Genomic DNA, 23,887 nt, shown 5'->3' on the forward strand with positions numbered 1-23,887 from the left:
AGTTTGTGTTTAAATGTTTAAATATCAAACTGATATCTTTGTACGTTCACAGCCCCAAAGGGATAGGGCTTGGCACGTGGGAAAAGCAATGTTGTAACATGAAATTTCACAATAAAAATTTTACATCACTGTGCTAGAAAATAATGTTTTGACTTAGTAATACTTTGTGTCAGCAATGAGCATCAGAATCTCCTGGATAATTATTTCAAAATAAATATACCTGTGACCTTCTTTCCAAAGATTCTAATTTAGTTTTTCTGTTTCTGTAGCAAATTATGAGCTACTCCACCAATCTTGGACTAGCTCTTCCAATACAAAGATGCTAGGCTATAAATGGATAATCTTTCCCTTAATGTACATTATCTGATTATTACCTACACTGAACATTTTTCTATGAGCTAATCATTTGAAGTTATTAGGACATTTCTGCCTTTGCCTATTTCTCTCTCCTCCTTCTCCTTAAACATGTATCCCAGTTATTGTTTTTTTTTCTTTTTCTGAAGCTTTCCCATAGTCTTTGAAAGGTAGCCTTCTTCCTCATTGTGTTCCAAAACAAAATACATCACTAACACTTCTATTATAGCACTTAACACATTATGTGGCAATGATTTGTTTATAGTATGTCTCACCCACTAGATTATCAGTCTCCAGGGCAGTAATCAAGTTTGTAAGCATATTACTAAGCAGTAGCAATAGAGATTGCTTTATAAAATTGGTTAAAATAAACATTGGCGATGACATCCCAGCTGCAATAAGATCACAGCAATTCAATGTCATGGCACCGTGATTTTTAGATAATACTGGTTTCACTTCCTTGTGTTGGTTTTTGGCAGCAATAGCACTTGAAGGGCAATTTTGGGAAAACTCAGCTAATATTCTTGGCAGATATTTAACCTTATGAAAAGAAATCACTTACCCAGGACTTCAGTATTTTCATTTCAGTGACATTTAAAATGGTAATGACTCCATTTTCTTTTCAGATTTTTAAAATATGTTTTGGTTCAAAATTCAACCCATTCAGTGAATTAATCAACGAGCACAAAATCAGAATATAAAGGAATTGAAAAAGCAGACTTTTTTTCAAAGAGGCCCTTGTATCTGATACATTCTATATTCTATATTGACTGTAACAACATGTAAAACATACTAATTGATATTCAATAAACTAATCACTTCTAGGACACTGTGAATATTTAGCTTTATTTCTCTATGCATATAAGATAATTTAGATAATTTCAGGATATATTTGTACCTTTACTCATCCCAGAAAAATTATTTAAAAATGTATTTTCTTTATAGATTTTGGTATCGATTAATAATAGCTTTTAAATCTTATCTCATTTTTGTATGATTATGATACTAAAAAAAATTATAGGAAGGCAGTGAAAACAAAATGTAAACGGAATTAATCTCTAAGGTATCTGCAGTCACTTTTTGTTTGTTTGAAGTTAATAGGATTCACTGCCCTAAAAACACTGTACCTACAGACTTTGACAACATAACTTAAAATGAAAATCTCCCTTGTCTTCCTTAAGGTTGCATGTTGAAAGAATAAACAGTCCCCTGCAATAGCCAACATTGGTACCCAGTCTAAGTTTAAAGTCAAATAGCTAAACAGGACCAAAACAGGGCCAAGTGCATTGTAACTTAATAGTCAGCAAGTACAAACATCATTGAACAAAGAAAGTTGCAGGCACCAAATAAAACGAAGGCCCTCATCATCATAAAAAGATTTACATTCGTTTGAAGGTGAGGTCAACACTCTGCCTGTGAATATGTATGTCAATCTTAGAAGCTAATGTGGAACCACAGAAACAAAAATTAAAAACCTTCAGTCTAACAACTACATGGAATGTAAAATTCAAAGCTTGAATTCACCCAGGAAATTCTCCAAAATCTAGAGCTAAAACTGCTTTTTGATGCACCAGGAAGATCTTTTGTAATGACTTGGTCACTTAGATTTGTGTTAACATACATAAAATTTAAAGTATACTTTTCTCCACTGCTCCTATTATGTCTGAATGTGGTTATGCTTAACTACTCAGCTCATGCACTAATCCATTAAAAATGATGAAATCTACTACCGTGACTTTCTGAGAACTCACACCATGTTAACGGTTAACACTTAATATAGCTTCCTAAGAATGCCCCAAGAGAAAACATTTTGTTCAGTTTGGTGTTTGCTGTGACATAATACTAACAGAATATAATTTCCTCAGCCACTACTTCAAATATCTGAATCTAACTTTTGTTCAATTTTGTTTTTTACACAGAATGTTTTTATTTACAAGATTTTAGACTTTTTAAAAATTTATTTATTTAAATTCCAGTTAGTTAACATACAGTGTTGTCTTGGCCTCAGGAGTAGAACCCCAAAGAATCTCTTACATATGACACCTAGTGTTCATCCTGAAAATTGCTCTCCTTAATACCCATCACCCACTTAACCCATCCCCCCACCTACCTCCCTTCCAGCAACCCTCAGTTTGTTTTCTGTATTTAAGAGTCTTTTATTGTTTGCCTCCCTCTCTGTTTTTATCTTATTTTTTCTTCCTCTTCCCTTCCCCTATGTTCATCTGTTAAGTTTCTCAAATTCCACATATGAGTGAAATCATATGATATCTGTCTTTCCCTGACTTATAACTTTTGCTCAAATTTTAACAATCTCATATCTGTATGCCAAAATCCTTGTTAAAATGTAGCTCCAATACACAGTTTAACAGTGCTTTTTCCATGGGTATATCTGGACATTTTTATCAACAGAATAATTAAAGTCATGGTATTATGATTAGCCAAAGGTCTTTCTAGCAGAGCACTGATGAAGTCTGATTTAGCATATCATAACAAATGGCTTTCCAGAGACAGGAACAAAACACAATGATTTTTGTTCATGAAAGAGCTAACACCATATGCTAAAATGTCAAAATATAATCCAGAAAATTCAGGGTCTGTTAGAAGGCTTCCACTAATGACAACACTATGACAGGGTCTCCAGATATACAGAGAAGGAACATTCAAGATGTGGTGGAAACCTCAGTTAACAGGGAAACAAAGCCTTGGAGCACAGAATACATCTAACAAAAATGGGGAACAGGGTGACATTGGCTATTCCTAAAGGACCACGGTTTCTCTGTATGGACCCAAACTCCTTACAAAATAAAATGTGCCTTAATTATTGCTTATTTAAAATTATACTTTTACAGAGCTATTTAGTACCTGACACAGAGAAACAATCACATAGGGAAGCATTTGTTGGAGGTTTAACAGGAAATCACACAAATAAAATTTGTATAAACAGAAATCCACATCGAGTCATGACACATAAAAGACAAAGTAAATACATAGAAAACTAATTGGCGGCTATCAGCAGTTGGACACAGTTGTGTCTTGTACATGAGAAGTCTTTTACAAAAGAATCATTTTAGATCAACAGAAGGCCAGTCTTCACTGTCATCCTGCAAGATGGGTTACTTGAGCAAGCTCCTCTTGTTTTCTCCAACATCCTCCTTTAGTATGGCTGGTAATTGTTTTGGTGATCGCCACCCCCTCCAGATGCCTTGCCCTAAGTGTCTGTTGGCCACTGTAGTCTGCATATCCCTGTCCATATCCATAGTTCCCATAGTTATACCCAATATAATCATAGTGGCCCTAGCCACAACAGTTTTGATTACCACCATAGGCACTACTGTAATTTCCATGTCTTTGATCATAATAGTTATTAAATCCTTGGTTCCAGTGTTGGTGCTGACTTCATCCATGAGAAGGCTTCTAGCACCACCTTGACCACTAGCTGCAGCCCCTCTTCCTCCTTCTTCTTGTTGCTGTTGCTGCTATATACCTCTTTGGGTTGTGCAATTGATTTCACACTTCCCAGAACCAAATCGATGATATCTGCTTTCTAACAATTTCTTCACTGGCTCTTTGTCAGTACATGTGATAAAAAAAATCCTCTTCTTTCATTTGTTTTTGTAGCTGTGGGAACATCAATATTTTCAATCTGTCTAAAGTCTCTGAAACATTTTTAAATTTGTTCTTCAGAAGTATCTGAGCTCAATCCACCCACAGAAACCTTTTTGGGGGGGTTCTTTTTCTTTTAAATCTTTAGCCTTGGGGAACCTAGGTGATTCAGTCGATGAAACGACTGACCCTTGATTTCAGCTCAGGTCATGATCTCACAGTTCCTGGGATCTGGCCCTAAGTTGGGCTCTGTGCTGATAGTGCGGAGCCTGCTTGGGATTCTCTCTCTCCCTCTCTATCTGTTCTCCCCTAGTCTTTTTTTTTTTTTTTTTTAATTTTTTTTTCAACGTTTATTTATTTTTAAGACAGAGAGAGACAGCATGAACGGGGGAGGGGCAGAGAGAGAGGGAGACACAGAATCGGAAGCAGGCTCCAGGCTCTGAGCCATCAGCCCAGAGCCTGACGCGGGGCTCGAAATCATGGACCGCGAGATCGTGACCTGGCTGAAGTCGGACGCTTAACTGACTGCGCCACCCAGGCGCCCCTGTTCTCCCCTACTCTTATGCACATGCTCTCTTTCTCTTTCTCTTTCTCAAAATAAATAAACATTTTCCAAAAGGTTTTAGACCTTTTGGGATCTATCAATTTGCCATCCAGTTTGTGTTCTTTCAGTGCCAAAACTTTATCAACACTAGTAGCGTCTTTGAAAAGCACAAATCCATGGGGCGCCTGGGTGGCGCAGTCGGTTAAGCGTCCGACTTCAGCCAGGTCACGATCTCGCGGTTCATGAGTTCGAGCCCCGTGTCGGGCTCTGGGCTGATGGCTCAGAGCCTGGAGCCTGTTTCCGATTCTGTGTCTCCCTCTCTCTCTGCCCTTCCCCCGTTCATGCTCTGTCCCTCTCTGTCCCAAAAATAAATAAACGTTGAAAAAAAAAAAAAAAAGAAAAGCACAAATCCAAATCCTCTTGATCTTCCAGTCACTGGGTCTGTTTTAACTGTGCAGTCTACAACTTCCCCAAATTGAGACAAATATTCAGTCAGGTCTTTCTTGCCTCTGTCGCAGTAAACATTTTACTGTCATTCTGCTGGCGTTGATCTTACATCCCTCTGCAAATTCCTCTGTACTGATGTATTCATTCATATCCTCATGGTGGCTGAGTTGTCCACTGCGGGTGCCGGCCACGCGGTCCAGGTCAAGCTGCAACAGCAGCAGCGGAGCCTTGTATGGAGCTGGGTTTAAAATGGCGGTGAAAGTAGGGACATACCACCCTGAACGTGCCCGAACTCGTCTAAAATGGCGGTGAAAGAGTCGTAGCTACTTTTATGAAAGATTATTTTCATTGTTTTATAAAAAAGAAACAGGTTGAGTAATGAATACATTAAGATAACTTTTGACAATCTAATAGATTGAAAGTGGTGACTGGACTTAAGGGGACTGTAGTATCTTGGTTGGGCTTATTTTTCCATCTTAGGATGACTCCCAAACTTCAATATTATGTCCAAATCCAAAGCCTCCCGGATAACGTACATCTTAGTGAGGGAGGAGAACATTGACTTACACCCTACCTAGCACATTTGTCTTCTAAAAATAAAATATTTTAAACATTTTTATCTTTCTTCCTGACCCCTCCTTCTGAATCTCCTGCCACATCTTTTCATTGGGTATTCATCAATCATCTCTGGAGTTTTTAATTAACCTGGTTCAAGTAACTGTCCCATACTTCCCATAATACTGCACTGAGCACTCCGCAAACTACAAGGTATCAACACTTTCAAGCAGAAGAAATGAAGCAAAACAGGTCATTTTCCCCAGCTAATGTTTTTCTTCTAGCATGTTCTTTGGGATTTTTAGTTTATCTATCTCTAGATAACTGCAAAATATATAATTCATACTTCTAAAGACTAACATACAGTAGATTGATAAATGTTTAACAATAAGCTCGGTAAACAACAAGAAAAAACCCTGATTGTAACATTTGCCCATTTCTATGGTCTGATTATGCATCCCTGTTATGACGACTTTTGAACTACCAATGTGATATTATGTTATTGAATGTAAAGTTAGAAGAAATGTGTTGTAGTACACTATTATGTATTTCCCCCATATAGATTAAATAGACAAAATAACCTCAAGACCATACATGATAGTAAAATACAGTAAAATAATTAGGATGCAGTTTTCAGCCTTTATTACCTTTTAAAAATAATTCAAGTAAGTTTATATAGCTTAACTTTCAAGGACAGCTGTATTTAATAACCAACTTGTAAAAACAGCTTTCATTATCCAGCACATGCTGGATCTAGCATACCACTGGTAGTAGATGTTTTTCATACCTTTTGTTAGTTTTCATTAAGTATCTGAAATGAACAGGTTATCACTTGGTTTTAGTGATTGAGCATTTTGAACAAAATGAAAATTGATTTAAACATTTACTACCTTCCTTTAAATTGACAAAAGAAAAAGCAGTGTCTAGAAAGGAAAAAAAAGCTGTGCCTAACAGACCTAGAAAATTTCTTGGCCTTCCTCTATAGTGTCTATTGCATTTATGTCATTTTCATGTAAATATATTCATGAATTCCTTTTTAAAAATGTGAAACTGTATGAAATGAAAAGATAATGAAAGCAAGGGATTGCACTGTTAATTTATCTAGTAATTTCAGCTTGGATTAAACTTTTCTTGACAGTTGCCTCTCACCTGTTTTATTTGTGGAAATGAAGAGGACAAAAGTCAGGTGCCTTTCTTGGAGATGTGTACACATTGCTGAGTTCAATACAAAAGACACAGTGATAAAAGTGCTCGAAGTTTTAAAACCTTGAAGTGGAATGATATTTCTTGATTCATTTAAGATTACATTCTAAGATTCATTGTACAATTCACTCTAAGATTACACTATAGACAGACTGCTGCTTTTTTGGGAAATTTGCTATGAACCATTATATTCCACTATGGCTCATTCTCTTGGCCCTCTCTGGATAGATTAGCAATGGACACCTTTCCAAGTTGGCTCACTGTCGTATGTTTCCCTGAATTTGCAACTGGGACCAATTAGCCAGTTCACAAGGCTGGAATTATAACACATAACCTCAATATCAATACAGATAGACAGATTTGTCATGGGGTCTAGAGAAGCAAAGGCATTTCTAGAAGGGGAAATAAATAGATAAATAGGGAAACAGGGAGAAAAGAGAAAGGCCAAGAACTTTACAATGCTTGATTTCAGTTTCTTCCTAAATTTCCATGCATTTCTGCTTTGGGCTTCTATGAGGCATATTTAAGTTAGTTCTGTTATATATTTGAAAAGCACTGAATAACATATAAGGTTTAAGAGTATCTGTATTTCTGGCTCTGTTCATGTCAAAATGAACTACAGTGTCATTGATCTCTGCAGAAATGCACCGGTATGCATTTCATCCTGGCTCACCAATCCAGGTACAAGAATTTTAAAACAAGGAAAGAAACACAATACACTTTTAAATACATAGATTAGATGTGTTCTGGAAAGCAGGAAGAAAGTAACAAGGGAGTACCCTGTGTGTACCCCAGAAATAACGAATTCCCTGATCTCAGGATTACTCTTTGTGTTTTCCAGGCAGTATTTAGCCAGTGAGTCAGTTAATTAACATTTATCAATTACGAGCTGACAGGTAATACAGAGGGGTCAGAATGCAGAACATCATGTCTTCCCTGTACACAATCGGTTAAATCTTGGGAAACAGTTACAAACACATGGACAAAGAGTTTGTAATAATAATAAACAGAGCTCTTGACTCTTATTCTCTGTGGGTCATGCTATTCTTTTTCATCTTCAAATCCATTATTCTTCTCTATTTAAGGTATCTGTGCATTAAGACTAATACCCCTGAGGAGATAAAAGCCAAATGCAAAAGCAGATTTGATCACAAGTTACGCAGATGGTGGTGATTTGATTAGGAATTTGAGTACTGGGCTGTCATCTGCAATCTCTGTAGGACTTGACTTTTTTCCTCTCCTGTTGTGTCGTTGGACCACTTGTGGTGAATGATAGTTCAAAAAAATACAGTTTGGTCAATACTGTAGTGATATACAACTCCCGATTTTTAAAATTCAATTTTCATTTTTCTTGTCTTCTCAAAAAAATTATCAGTCCCTTTTTCTTTCTAGCTTCCATCACAGTATAATTCTTATATGTAATAATTTACAATTATCTAACATGCTGCCATCTGCCATTGTGGAAGAAAACTCTTTAATGCTTATCTGCTGAGAGTTATGAAATTATACTGATGATAATGTCTACATCAATCCATTATCTGTAGGTATTCTCTATAAGTGAGAAAGTGAAAATAAATTAACAGGAACAAAATGGTATATTGCACCTTTCAGACATGAGATTTCCATAAAGAAATGGGTTAAAGTCATAAGAACCTAGTAAGTGAAAAGGCAATATAGAACATTCTTATTTTCATACAATTACTTACTGAATCCTTAACCTGACTTAAAAAAATATATATTAGCATATATTTGAGAAAGCATATTTGTAATTGATTCTACAATCTAGAAAATAATTTGCAGATACTATAATTTATATGGAACTGATAAATTATAGCAAAAATTTTAAAAATTTATAATGGGTAAATATATGATAATGTTCAATTTTCTTATATATCCACAGCTTAATTATTATACTCTATATTTTAATAATTTAAAAATAAGGATTTCACTGTTAAAATTTGCAAACTGGCTCTTGCCTTCAATCTAAGATCATGACCTTAACTATACTTTTAGAACATATTCTTGGTCATATGCCTATCTGTGTTTCAAGGTGGTGTCTTCTAAAAGTAATGTGGCCTCTTAGTTTCAGGAATAGTGCTCCTTATGTTCATAAAATATCTTAGCATCCTACAAAGATGTTGCATTCATAATCACTACGGCGCACAGGAATGCTTTCTAAGCACCTTCACCATCCTTGATGTGCTATCAAACTGAACGAATGATTATTGAAAAATGATTATTTCCTTCAAGATACCACCCTATTCAATTGGATAACTTATATTCTCATTGGTTCTTACAGAAGTTTTAGCAGCATTACCTTTATGCAAATCATTTCTCACCATTTCTAAAGGGCCAGAGCTCTCTGTGTCGCCTTTAACCATTCCAATGGGTCCTGTAACATCACTGCTAATTTTGAATGCTTTGCCTTTCTTTAGTGAGAAAGAACATCTTATGAAATGCAGAGTCCAAAAGTGGTTGTATTAGCTATGTATTGCAGCATAATAATATTGCCGTAAATTTGGAAGCTTAAAATAACACCTATATATTGTCTCACTCTTTCTGCAAGTCAAGAGTCTTGTCTTTGGTTAGCTGGATACTCTGCTTTAGGGTCTTAAACGGGCAATCAAGGTGATGGTTAAGGCTGCAGTTTGCAGCCTCTTACGAGGTCTGACTGGGGAGAAACCTACTTCCAAACACACGTGGTTGTTAACAGAATTCACTTCTTTTCAGGCTACTGGACTGAGATCTGATTTTTCTTGCTGATTTCTGGCTACCCTCAGCTCTTTGACTTTCGATCTGAACATAGAAGCTTGCTTCTCCCAGGCCAGCAAGGAAGAGTTTCTTCCCAATATGGGTGTTGCAGTTTTATCAACATAATCATGTATATGTGATTACATATACCCTATCAACTTTGCCATATTCTATCAGATTAAAGCAAGTAACAGGTCTGCCACACTCAAGGGGAAGTCATAGCATAAAGATGTGAATGCCAGGAGGTAAGAATCATAGAGTTTACCTTACAACCTGTGTCTCACAAAGAACCTCATTCTCAAAAAGCTAGCTGAAAATCTACTATTTGGCCATATCACCTTCTCCTCAAGTTTGTCAAACTCTTAGGTTGTTGGCTGGGTTCATTGTGAAAAGATTGCATTGCCTGAAAGTTCACACAGCTAACCTCTGGAACATCTTGTAACATGGGATAATTCCTGTGAGGATATTGTTCTACAAATGTATTTATTTTTATTCTCGTTACTTTACAGTGGACAGATATCAGAACCTATCTGTGGTGACAGAATCAAACTATATTCAACATGTCTTCCTCATCAGATATTACTTCAGTGACTTACACTTTTCAGTTAAAATGGCTTTTTTTTTTCATTTGGGGAACAGATGTGAACCATCTGTTTTTAATCAAAAATCCATATTAAATTACACCTTTAATTCTAGTGATAAGTAGGGAAACATCTTAAATGCAATTTGACTTGTGTATATGATTTCTTCATTAGATTTACCTCCTTTTAAATATGTCAAAACCTCATTATCTTGAATGCCGATGATGTGATGAAGAGATTAAGATTCTGCACACTGTATAAACTATGCAAAGCTATAGGAGCAAATCTGAATTACAAAAGCATGTGTTGAGAGGATCATTAAGTAATTTGGTCCATTTAACATTATATGCCCATGAGACTATTCCATACTTTGATACTTTTATATCTTGAAGCAAGAATAGATTTAAAACAACTTTTGAAATTATTATTCGTTTATCTTACTTTTGCCCATGTATCTCCTTCAAAAGTCATGGGTAAAAAAATCAGAAATCTTTAGGTATTTAATCCACATAATCTTCAAGCAAAGATTTACCTTTGTTACCTTTGTTAAAGATTACCTTTAAAAGGTAAAGGAAATGCTTTTGTATGATGTGAAGAGTTTTATATTCTCTTCTATTTTTATGGGCAAAGTCACGGCCATGGAGGGAGAGCTTACCCTAAATGATTGAAAGCTTTTCCACCAAAGAGGTAATTTACCTTCTAATATCAGACACTCTAGACTATTACAGGCTCTTATCACAAAAATGTTTTCATCATTTAGGACGTAATGGAGGGAGATTCCTCTCCCCACTCATTGGATACAATGTCAGTACAGCTCTGTACTACCACAATTCCGGAGACACAAGTGAGAGAAAAAAACAAAGAGAAAGAAGATTAATGCAGCTGTGACAATTTCCCTTTTGGCAGTTTATGGTTCCGTCTGGGGAAAACACTGTTGTCTTTTTGATGCTACCTGTATAGTCTTGCTTTTCTGACATATTCACAGTCTGTTTTACAGCCCTGACTTGGCCCCAGAAACTCATATCTTTCCAAATCAGAGACAAAAAGTCTTAGCAAGACTTTATCCATAATAGATGCAAACTTAAATTCTACCAAAATCACGTATATTTTTCTTTTGCTTTCATTTAAAAAAATCATGTTAACAACATAGTGTATTCCAAAACATTCAAAGCACTGATTTTAGATAAAAACGTAAGTTGAAAGAGATGATCTTTAGGACTGGAGCAGTAAATGTTGTAATAGTTTCAGATGTGTAGTTAGGCTAGAACCAGCTGAACGTGTGCAGGATCATCAGGCTTCAGGGGAAGCACCAAAAGAAAGTCTGCATGGGATGTGTGGCTCAACCAAGCAGGCAGACACTGGATTGATTTCCCTTACAGGCCAGAAAATCAGGAGAGACAACTCTGTGTAATGCCAAAGCCCAAGGAGCAGACAGGCAGAAAGACCTCACAAGTTAGTTATGATGAGTGAGTGATTAAGAGTGGTGTTAGTTATGAAACTGTTGCTCTTAATGCTGCCAAATGCTGAGAAAAGTTGTCAGACAATGAGCCCACAGGCATAGAGAGACATCAGACTTCCAAATGCCTCCTTACTAAATAGATAAAGGCTATTAAAACCGTGCCAAATCTGACTTGTGCTCCTATCTGGTACAGAGAGGAGGGCTGGGGACAGCCTAATGGAGAGCTGGAAAACACACAACTCACTGGAAGATAAGAAATAACCATGCACGTGGCAGGAAAAAAAACACAGAAGATAATAGTAATAAGATAAGATGATAAGATAAGATAAAATAAAATAAAATAAATTAAATTAAAATAAAATAAAAAACAGCGTGAGTTGCATGTTTATTGAGTAGAAACTACATGGCAGGGCTCCCTCTAACATTGGAGATGCATCCAAGTCCTGGCTTCTCACTCAGGTGGAAGATCACAGACCATCAACAAAACAACTAAGTCAGTTATGCTTTGTCAGAAGAGAGTGCATTTCAGAAGACAATTGAAGTAGACAAAGAAAATAGCCAGATGATTTGCATTTGTGGGGCTTAAGGATAGGATTGGATTTTCAACAGAGCTGTAGGCGTGGGCTCCTTGATAAGGTAACACAGAGCAAGCAAAGTGGCCAGGTTTCTGGAAATACAGTGGAACAGGCCAAGGGAGCAGCACTTGGCAAATGTCCTGAGAGCAGAACATGCCTGGGGAGGGAGCGGTGGCAACAGAGGCTCTGCTCTGAGATCCCACCTAGTGCATGCCAGAACAGCAAGAGCCCAGTGTGGCTGGTGGAGAATGAGTGAACTGGGGGTCACAGGGATGGGGTCAGAGATATAAGAGAAGCAAGTACAGATCATCGTGGGCCTCTTAAGCCATTGTTAGAACTGAGAGTTTGTTGTCTGAGAAATGAGAAAACATCGAAGTGCTTGAGAAGAAAAGTGAAATGATATGACATATGTTTAAGTCTCACGCCAGCTGCTATATTGGATGATTTTTTTTTTTTCTTTTCAGAGCCTCCTAAACTTTCTGTATTGTTCTATATTGTGTTTAATTATAATTAAAATTAAGCTTTCATTCCTTTTTTTTCCCCTTACGGCTAGTGCCAAGAACTGGAACAAAAACTTCACCATTTTTGGGGACTCCAATAGAAAGTGTGGAAATAGTAAGACATTATCATTATAAAGTAACAGCAGCACTTACAAAAAGATAGGGCTATGGTAGTGGTCAAGTAAATGTTATATAAGTTTGGAACTGTATATATATCAATGTATTTTATTATTAATATATTATAATATATGTTATTAATATATATTATTAATATATAGAAGTATATTTTGCTGGTGTGTGTGTGTGTGTGTGTGTGTGTGTGTGTGTGTTTGTGTATCACCCTCTGGCAGCAGTAATTATTCAAATTATAAGCAATCTTTTGCAGAGAAGATAAGGAAGGGATATGGACTCAACCTATTACCTGAGAAAGGAATAACTGTCAGGGATGCTCATCACACTCCTCCCACAGTCTTGAAATCCACAGAACAGCCCTCAAGTCACTGTTTTGCTTTTTTGTATTATTGTTGTTCTGGAAAGCATGTGGAACTCACAGGCTGTTATCATAGTCCATTGTTCTGAGGCAAGATTCTTCTGGAACTTTTGCATTCCTACCCAAAATGCAGATTATCTGTGGGGACAAACCAGGAGTGCATGGGATTCTTGCAAATTACCTGTGAGTCGTCTGTCTCCAACTAAAATTATCCCTGCTTTCTTTTAATGTTTCCATCCTCAAAATACTAAATCCAGCACTGCATGGCCACATGTTGGTTGAGTTATAGTTGAGTATCTTGGCAAAGCCATAATGTTTGTCCTACTTAAGTTGTCAGTGAGTTCATATGTGGGTCATTACATAAGTAACAATAAATGAACTAACCAACAGGTAAGTAACAGAGGGCTATGTTTGGAGCCAGGAATGACAGGATGTCATAAACTAAAGATTATACTTAATTCTCTCCTGTGTAATTGAGGTCTATTCAAGAAAAAAGTGTTAAAAAACATTAAAAGTTAGAAAAAACCATTTGTTTGGCCTCAGCTATTTGGTGCACTGGACATTCTTCCCCATCGTCATTAAAAGAATCTCAAAGAGCTCCCAGTCAGTATTCTCTAATTAAAAAAATAAAGTGAAAATTTTAATTAGAATGAAATTAATTTTGAAAATCAAGTTTATTTTTTATTTTGTGGTTTCATTTATTAAAATAGTCTCAGGGGTGCCTGGGTGGCTCAGTCAGATAAGTGGCTGACTCTGGATTTCTTCTCAGGTCATGATCTCATGGTTCATGGGTTCAAGCTCTGTGTTGGGCTCTGATTCTGACAGCGTGAAGCCTGCTTGGGATTCTCTCTCTCCCTCTCTCTCTCTCTCTCTCTCTGTCTGCCTCTCCCTCACTCAAGTATTCTCTTTCTCCTCTCTCAAAAATAAACTTAAAGAACATTTTCAAAGATGAAAGACAATTTCTGAAAAAATGAAAGTAGTCACTTTTGCCCACATTATACTCTCCCTGGATATGTAAATTTATTAGTCAGTCAGGAATTAGGTAGCAGTGCTTTTTAATAAATAAGAAATCCAAACCTGTCAAAGAAATTTATAAATTGTCATTAATATTAATTGAGCAAATTGACTAGCATTAATTGACTAAATTAAGTGTGATTTTTTAAAATAATAAAGATTATACTTTTCCACTTTCATTCCAATCTTATGTGGGTATAGTCAGAGTTTAATCAATTCTCACATGTCACCCTCAGTGAAGATTTCTGAAAAAATTGTATGTCTGTGAAAGTTCTATCTTTGGTGATTACAAATGGAAAATGAGTATCCAGTTTGTGAATTTAAGGGCACTGTCATGAGAGAGTGAAAGTAACATGCTTCAACTGGTTAGCAAGTAATTCCCTCAAGATTTTCCTCAGCTGCTGGTGTTACTAAACACTTTCTTGTTCAGAAAACTAAAGCAGTTGAGGCAAAACGAATGAAGCCCTAATTTCAACTGAGAAAGGTTCACAGGTAAATCTCATGTGGTCTGTGCTTCTGAGGTAATAACGCTGTGGGTGATGAACAGGTTGCCTGGCCTCCCAAATCAGATTATAAGAACAGAAGAGGAATCGCTGAAAGGGGAATCTGTTTCTTCACACGCTGCCCTGCTTTGGTATGCAGTCACTGGGTTCTAAAGATGCTTTAAGACTTTATTAAAGAATGAATACCTGAAAATGGAAGCCAATGAACATCCAAATCATGTTCTGAGAGAAGTCAGTAAGACTTGCCAATTGCCAGCCTGCTATTCTTGTTTTCAGCTTTATTGAAGCTGAGAAATATGATTAAGAAACTTAAAAGTCCACGAGGCGGTGATATGATAAATGCATACATTCTGAAAGGATTCCTCTCATCTGGATAATTAATGCATCCATCACCTCATATATTTACCCCCTCTTTTTTTTTTTGATTAAGAACATTCAAGCTCTACTCTTTTAGCAAATTTCAATTATAGAATACAGCCTTATCAGCTAGAATAGCCTTGTTCTACACTAGAGCCTCAGACCTTATTTATCTTACAACTGAAAGTTGGTACCCTTTTCCAACCTTTCCCTGTGTCCCCCACTTCCAGCCCCCTGGCAACTGCTTCTATCCAGTCATCAGTCAGCATCACAGGAAAAATGCATAGGTTGTAAGTGATGCTTCCTTCATGAAAAACGGTGGGAAAATTGGTTAATGGAGTGAGTGCTGTTACATGTTTCTTATTTACTGTACATTTATTAAAATAATAGAACTCATTTATTTTTTATTTTTATTTTTTTGTGTGTGGGAACTAGATCTTAGGTAGCCATTTACATTAAACCATGTGAGAAGGTTGTGGAAGGTTGGGAACAACTGCTTCATTTGAGCCTTATTTCTCTATCCATTGTCTCCAACAAGAATGGACCATTTTCTCCAACAAGAATGGACCATGTACCAAAAAGAAATGATTTTGTTGGTAGGGTATTGAGTTACATCCTCACAGTATTCTTCACATGTGTATACCATATGTGTTCTTCTGGAGAATCCTCCAACATCCTTGTGGAAACCACACGAATCTGAGCACACTTCATGCTGCTGAAATCCCTGAACTGCTTGGAGAATGGCGGATGACTTTTCCTCTGAAGTATGTATACTGCTTACATTTTATGTTGCTAGAATTTTACTGGGACGAGAGAAACTCCCTTGGGTAGCTTGGGAGGTAGAGAAGGGAAAAATGAAAGAAATTCTAGCAACATTCAAAGGACATTATATCTCCTTTGGCACTTAGTTTTAAAGGTTTTATAAATGTTTTCCTCATTACTTTTTCATAATTCATATCTTTCTTCCATTTCCTTTTACAATGACTAGATATTTCTATTTCTTTCTATATCTATCTCTATCTGTCTCTCTATTATCTATCTATCTATCTATCTATCTATCTATCTATCTATCTATCTATCTATCTATTTCCAGAGTCTTTCTGAGAGAGAGAGCGAAAGAGAAATGGAGAGGGGGAGAGAAGAAACAGACTTCTTTGAGGCAGGGCAAAAAAGAGAAGAGAAAACTTGCTTACTTATTTATCTATCAAACTCTGGTCTCAGTTTTGGTGGAGTCATCACTGCCCCAAATTTTCTTTTCTAAGTACCCTAGAGTCAGTCTCACCTAGAAATTCTCCTAGAAATTCTCTTCTTCAGATGGTTTTGTTTTTTTGCCATAAGTCTAAGGAAACACCCTTTTCCTTGTCATGCACTAATGAAAATTGTCTCCTCTCATGGGTCAGTGAATGATAATTTCAGTTGCTAAGAGACAGATGCTACTCCAAAGAGTTAAGTAATAGGAAACAGGGACTTTTTATTTTATATTTAAGATAGCTATGTGATATTAGCCACCATAATTTCTTAGCCTTCTGCTCTTTAAATAACTTTCCTTGGATTCTTTTTTTTTCCCAGAAATATTAGCAGTGAAGGAGCTCTTCCTTGCTCAGTAATTCTACCACCTCCTAGTCTTTAAAGACACACCCCCAGAGAGGTTCATTCACAGTCAAGTACAGAAGACATTGCCTATTACTGTCTAGCCTCAGGCCCACTGAACAGCTGCACTTCTCCATACCTGACATGACTGACACTAGGATTTCATCCATAGCATTACTTATTTTCTTTTTCAGAGCTCTGATAATCAGTCTCTTTTATTTCTGCAATCAAAACCTTTATAAATAGCAAGCATGCAAAACTTCTCATAATATAGAATTAAATATAAAAACTAAAAAAAAAAAAAACCTCATGAATTTTTCCTGCCCATTGATGTAACATACTTAAATAATTTCTTGAGAAATTAGATGTATATGATACTACACAAGGGTGAGTCATTATGTCCGTCACTCTTCCTGATGAAGGAAGAATCTTCACAGGCAGATGGCAATGTAGCCTTGAACAGTAATACACAGTTTTCTAAAGGTCCCTTACTATCTCCTCCTCTTATATCCTGCTTACTCATTAAATCATATATTTTATTTGAATTATTTTTTAAGTTTATTTTGAAAGAGAGAGAGATAGAGAGCGTGCACAAGTGGGGGGAGGGGCAGAGAAGGAGGGAGAGATTGAGAATCCCAAGCAGGCTCCATGCTGTAAGCATGGAGATCTTACACAGAGCCCGAAGTGGGGCTCAAATTCATGAACCGTGAGATCAGGACCTGAGCTGAAACCAGGAGTCGGACGTTTAACCAACTGAGCCACCCAGGCGCCCCTCAAATCATTTTTTATTTAAATTTTTATTAGGAAGACCTAACTCGTATACTGAGCAAGGACAAAGTACAATTATTCTTTTTGCCTGTCTTTCTATAATGATCTCGTGATCCTTAATTATTTTTCTTCAGCTTAAAAGGGTCACCTCTATTTCTGCTGTGGCAGAAGACGGGTATGTTATAGTGCTGTAGACCTTTGAGTTATAACTTACTTTTATGTGATTTCCACGTTGGTCTGAATGCTCTCTGGGAAGAAATTCTTTAGAACAATGTGAAAACAAGATCTCTCTTATTACCTTTCTTACAGGCTTAATCAATTCATTTTTTTTTCTATGAAAACATTAGAGATTCTTCTTGGTTATTGTAAAATATTCCTATTGTAATGTTTTTTGAAATGCCAGGAATATTTAAAATGCAATAAAAAGGTACTTGCTTTGTAGAAAGTGTTTGAGTAGGAAAATATAAGAAAACATAATGGTGTTTAAGATGAAGACGTAAATCATCTATTCAACATTTTGTTCTGAGTAGCAGGTTTTAAGATGAAGATAGATACATATGAAATGTTATCAATGACAAAGACAGCAAAACACAGTATTTTTAGCATGTATTTATAATTTTTTATTGGGAATAATATATCCAAAACATAGTATTTTTGAGTGAAGTCGTGTTTTATTTAAAGCTTCCAGGTATGTCTTTTCTCATATTGGGTTAGTTCCCAGGTTTGTTAGTACTTCAATCATGGTGAATGAGTAAAAGGAAGAAGCTAAAACAGTACATGCAGATCTAAAGGGAGTTGCCCAACTATAACAGTAGCCCATCAGGAAGTGGATAAACTTATAAATTATCTGCAAGGGAGGGGTTCTCTTTGAACTTAATTTGAGCAAATACTTACATTTAGAGTGTCTACTGGGAAAAGGGTCTTATGCTACCATTCATTGCTAGGCAGCAGGTACCCTGCAAGTCAATAAAGTACAGAATTGTGGGTGCCAGTGGTTCAACAAAGATAGATTGAGAGTACTACCAAAATGAAGATTGACAAGGAACACAAGCCAGTTTTTTAAAGAGCAGGCTGGAAACAACTAGTCCGTCTGATGAGGGATCTGGCCAACCTTGTATTTGCGTAGCATGTACTGCAGATTAGAAGAATAAAACAAATGGAAGCCTAGGCTGAAGGCATACAATAGGGAGGAAAAACGTCAAAACTTGGAGATAGATGTTAGAGGCATGATTGCAATCAAGACATGGCCATGGTATGTACCATATCTAGAATTCATTTGGACATTGTTTTAAATATCTGTTGAAGCTTATATATCCATGAATATGAAAAAAATGCAAGATTTTTTTTCAGTTAGCAGAAATATCTTTATATGTCTTAAAAGCCAAGAAAATGCAACATCCAACTGTGTGTTCAACCTTTAAGTTGCATATTTCAGTTAGAAGAAAGAATTAGATAATTTGAGCCTTAAGGACAATGATCTTTCAAGCTCTTAAACCTATTCAGAAAGGTCTCAGTATGACAATCTAGTAGATGAAAAACACTCTGGGTGTCTGTTGACCTGGCCTCAGACCTGGCCAAAATCTCTGCTTGTAATATCCTGTTAAATTGGATGGGGATGGCCTTCCTTGAATGAGTAAGGCTCTTTTAACATTGGAATGATTTAGAATTAAGTATATACATCATTAAGAAAATAAATGTCCTTGTACTCATATTTGTGAGTTAAGAAACTGTGCATATTTGATCTTTTTATACTCTTGTAATGTTTCAGAGAATTATGCCCATTAAAGAATCAACTATGTAGCTCCAATTTGCAGGTGCATTTAAAGAATTGATTTAAACTTAGGATGTTAAATTAAGCTCTTCCTAAATTTGTTCAGACCATTATAATATTTTGAGAATATAAAGGTCACCATATTTAGTCATAAAATTTCATTAGTTAAAAGGGAAATCAAACATATTAGGTTTATAATACAGTTTAGAATCTCTGGTGATATTAAGTGAGAAATGGATAACACTTTACTCTGAAACCTCTCAAAGGTGAATAACATCTTATACAGTTAAAATAGAATTAAGTATCTGTTTTATGAATTAGGTTTAATAAATTAAAACATATCTTAAGGGTCTAATATATTAAAACATATCTTAAGGGTCCTTTGCTTGCATAAATCATCCCTATAGATCTTTTAAAAACTCATATATATCATCAATGGAAAGATACAAAATTTGGTGCATATTTCTGGGGTGAAGGTATTTCTGAAAAACAAATATCATGTTTCTGGCATCTAGCTGGAAGACGAGATATCAGTTTTCTGATAATTTTCTGATAGCTTTTGATATCAAATAATAGTAGGAATGAATCTGCAATTATGATAATATATAAGGATCTGGGAAAGGCAAATTTCTATAACCACCCCCAACATACACACATATACACACACATTCTCTTCTTGGGTCTTTTCAATTCTTTAGTCAATAAAATGAAAAGGGCATAACCTCCCACATAGATATCTCTGCCATTATGATTTCTGGTTAGATAAAAGGGGAATACAAACTAGAGAAGACTTTATAGAAACTTTAATATATCTTTATCTTTAATAACTAAAACAAGTATCTTTAATAACTAAAACAAATGTCTTAAATAATTAAAATTACCCTGCATTTGTTTAGTGAAAATATATATTGTTCAATAGAAATAGTGAGTAATGGCTTCCCTTTACATTTTCACCTGCAAGTCATTAATTCTTTTATCTGAATAATGTAAAGTCTCTGATTTAAAATAATTGTATATTTTCTAGATGAACATTAACATGGAAAAACAAGTTTCAAAATCTTTTAAGGTAATATTATAACTGTGCTTTAAAATACAGCTTCTATATATTCTATTTTTGACCTGTTTCTCTTAATTACAAATGTTTTTATGATAATATTTTTAATGTTTCCACACAATCCAAAGAGGAAAATAGAAAAAAAAATGCCTTAGTAAAAATGTTGTCAGTTTTGAATAAGTAAAGCATAAATAAAAGTGACTTAAGTGTGTTGTTCAGAGCTTTAGTAGTTATAAAACTAAAAATAGTTTAACCTAAAACTTCAAATATAAACTAATTTGAAAGTAAAAATAAAATAAAACATGGTATTTTCATGATTTTTTTTAGCAGAAGAGTAATTTTTAGGCTTTTAGCTATATATTTGAATTTATAACCCTTTTAAAAATGTCTATTTAGTGCCCTTCAGTTGATTTTTCCATTTTTTGCATCAGCCTACTTTCTTTTAGCTTAGTATGATAATATATTCTCTCTCAATCTTTTTCAAAAATCTTTAAAATGTGTTTATTATGCACTGTTAATTTGAGAAATAGAATGGTTGAAAAAATCATTTATAAGTTATACAAACTTATACATGACAAGTGGATGATATTTACTGTCTTTTCCCTAAATTCATTATTCCTGAATTTTTCATTCATACACAAATAGAGGGAGAGCAGGAAAGTGACAGGGATTTCTCAAGTTCTATTACACACAGAAATCAAGTTTATGGTTCCAAGCAGTAGCCTAAGTCAAATAGGAGAAGTCTAGATGTCACTCAGAATATCTCTCTTTTATGTTTTCATGTTAAATCAAAACGAAATACAACTCAACACCAACAATGAAAAGAAAGCACATTCAATATACAAATAGAAGCCATAATTATCAACCTATCATATATACCAGTCAGTTGTAAATTTTAATTGTAAAGAAATTACTTTTGAGCTTATATATATGCTGCTGTATTAACACCAAAATCTATATTTTCAGTAGGAATAATACCTGTGAAACTCAGAAGACTACATAGGCACTATCTCATTTTTTTTTGATACCATAATTGTGATATATGAAGGACACATTATTTTCACCATCCTGAGGATAGGAGAACAAAGGTGCAAAACCAGATTTTTGTCCAGGTGACTAAGGAAATAATTACACAATTAGAAATTTTCATCATTGGGGCAGCTGTGTGGCTCAGTCAGGTGAGCGTCCAACTCTTGATTTCAGCTCAAGTCATAATCTCACAGTTAGTGGGATCTAGCCCCACATGGAGCCCTGCATGGAGCCCCACATGGGGCTTTGCACTGAGTGTGGAGCCTGCTTGGCATTCTCTCTCTTTCCCTCTGTCTCTGCTTCCTCTGCTCGCATGCATGTGTGTGCACTCTCTCTCTCTCCAAAATAAGTAAATAAACTTAAAAAGACAAATTCTCATCATAACTTGCACCCTCTGTATATACTTCATCTAGATAAAATAATATCTACCAGTATTATTTATGGATTATTTTCATTTACCCTGCCTTGCACCTTGCACTTTATATGAACCATCTTATTAAATTTTCACAGAAACTACTTAAGGGAATTACTCCTCTCATCCTCATTCTCCTGATGAGAAGCTGAGTACTGAAGGGTGGTACATGTCATCCAAGGTCAGTAGCGGTCATACGTGGCAGAGCCATCACCCAAGGCAGGCATTCCAGTGTCAAAACCTATGCATTTATTTAAACCCCTTGATTTTATAGACTGAATTCTGTGTCTCCAAATTCACATGTTTAAACCCTGAACTCCAATGTGACTGTATTTGGAGATATGGCCTTTAAGGTAATGTTAAATAAAGTCCTAAGGGTGGGGACCTAGTCCAACAGGGCAGGTGTCTTTATAAAAAGAGGAAGAGATACAGGAAGACACATACATGGAGGGTACCTGTGCATGTGAGACACAATGAAAAGCTGGTCTCACCAGAAACCATCACTTTGGCACCTTGGTCTTGGACTTGGAGCCTGCAGAACTGTGGAAAAATAAATTTATTTTCTTTCAGACATCCAGTCTGTGGTATTCTGTTAGGGCAGTCTGAGCAGGCTCATACAATTGCATCTGGTTCAATGATTTGGTGCCAAGTCTTCTGATTTTGGTCCTCCCTGGGCTATATTTAAGATGTATGCCTTTATCAGTAAACAGTTGCCTTCACACCCCCGGTTGCTTCTCCTCCTCTTTTTCTTTTTTTTATTATTGTAAGCTAAGGGGATCTTTGAACATTGTTGGTGATTCGTGCTGTTGCAATGAGTTGGGAAGAAGCTTACTTTTTGCTTATTGAACCTGAAAGAACTTATGCTATGAGAGGCATGCTTTCCTTTGGTTATGTGTGTCTCTACTCTGGTATTATATATCAAGTGTCTTCCCCACTGTTGGTCATACCTCAAAGAGCAGCATTAACAGCAGCAGATGTCACAAGAGACGTATTGACAATGAAACAGGCAGCCAGAATGTAATGGCTCAAACCAGAGAGTGGTAGGGGCTAAATCGTTACTATTAATAGTGTAAATGTTTAATTTGCCCACACTTTCAAATAATATAAATGTTTCTACTCCTCTGCCGAGCCATATATGTATATATCTGTGTGCATTTGCCTAAGCCTACATATGTGTGTTTGTGTGCATGAACATTCTGGATTTACATTACTATCACTAAATATTTCTCTTGGGGGCTGTGAGGGGAGAAACATGAGCTTGATTTCTTTAGACCCTCAAGAGGCCATTCTAAATTTTATATCTCTGAGTGGTCCAGTGCACAGTCATAAGATTAATGTGCTGCAGTTCTCAGGATCCTTCTAGTGAAACTCACTCTCTGGATGCGTATTATTTATGGATTTTATGTTACCTTCTTAAATGAGAAAGAGAGAGAAAGAACTTGAGAACTTGTAAACTAAAATCAATAGAGATAATAGCCTCTCACACCGAGAAGGTTGGGATGTCTCTGTTTATTTCATAAATGTTCTTGTGGATTAGACATACTCTTTCTCACTAAATGACTTCCTGCTTTCTTTGTGTTTCTTCCTTCTTTTTCTTTTTCTGCTCCATCATATTTCATTTTCTTTCTCTGCTTTTTTATCTCCCACACAGAAAATCATATTGGATTTCATGTGATTACTTGACTAAATAAAGTCACTGAAACAGGCCACAGGAGGAGGCAGGAACCCATTTATTTCACAGTGTGATAGTGATAGTTCAATATTCAGAAGAGAGCAATAATAGTGTATATGGAAGTTCTTTTCATGCATGATCATTATTTGAAAGATTTCATCCTTAATAGTGTCTTGTTTTAGGGGTTTGTAAAATAGTATTGAACAAACTGATGTCTAGAGAGATGTTTGGAAATACATATTTTTTAAAAGCTCACTACTTATATAGAGCAAAATTCAATATAATCAGCAATTTAAAAAAAAAACATCCAAAAGGATTGGATAACTGAATATATTTCTTTGGCTTATTCCTGTGTCTGTGTTAAAGTGAGACTATATTCTTAAAGACATATTTAACTACTATAAATGTTCTGAATAAATTATGACTTCGTTTTAAGATATGATACAAAAGAAACCCTAATGCTTCTTCCTTTATGGCCAAAGCCATAAAGAACATAAAATTCATTCTGACACTTTTATTAGTCCCATATTTTTTTTCTTCTATCAAATTAAATACACATATTAATCTATACAATATCTAAATGTTTTTGTATGTATTTACTCAGACTTTTCTACATCATTTTAAATTCTTAGGGCACTTCCTCCTCATCAGAATC

The 23,887-nt window shown here is 35.7% G+C and overlaps 1 pseudogene; it reads right to left on the reverse strand.

Moving 5' to 3' along the window:
• Positions 1 to 3,413: 3,413 nt before the first annotated feature.
• LOC125174535 (heterogeneous nuclear ribonucleoprotein D-like) overlaps positions 3,414 to 23,887 on the reverse strand; it is a 193,897-nt pseudogene continuing 173,423 nt past the window's right edge.

The sequence above is a fragment of the Prionailurus viverrinus genome, chromosome C2 (assembly GCF_022837055.1).
Source record: "Prionailurus viverrinus isolate Anna chromosome C2, UM_Priviv_1.0, whole genome shotgun sequence".
Taxonomy (NCBI): Eukaryota; Metazoa; Chordata; class Mammalia; order Carnivora; family Felidae; genus Prionailurus; species Prionailurus viverrinus.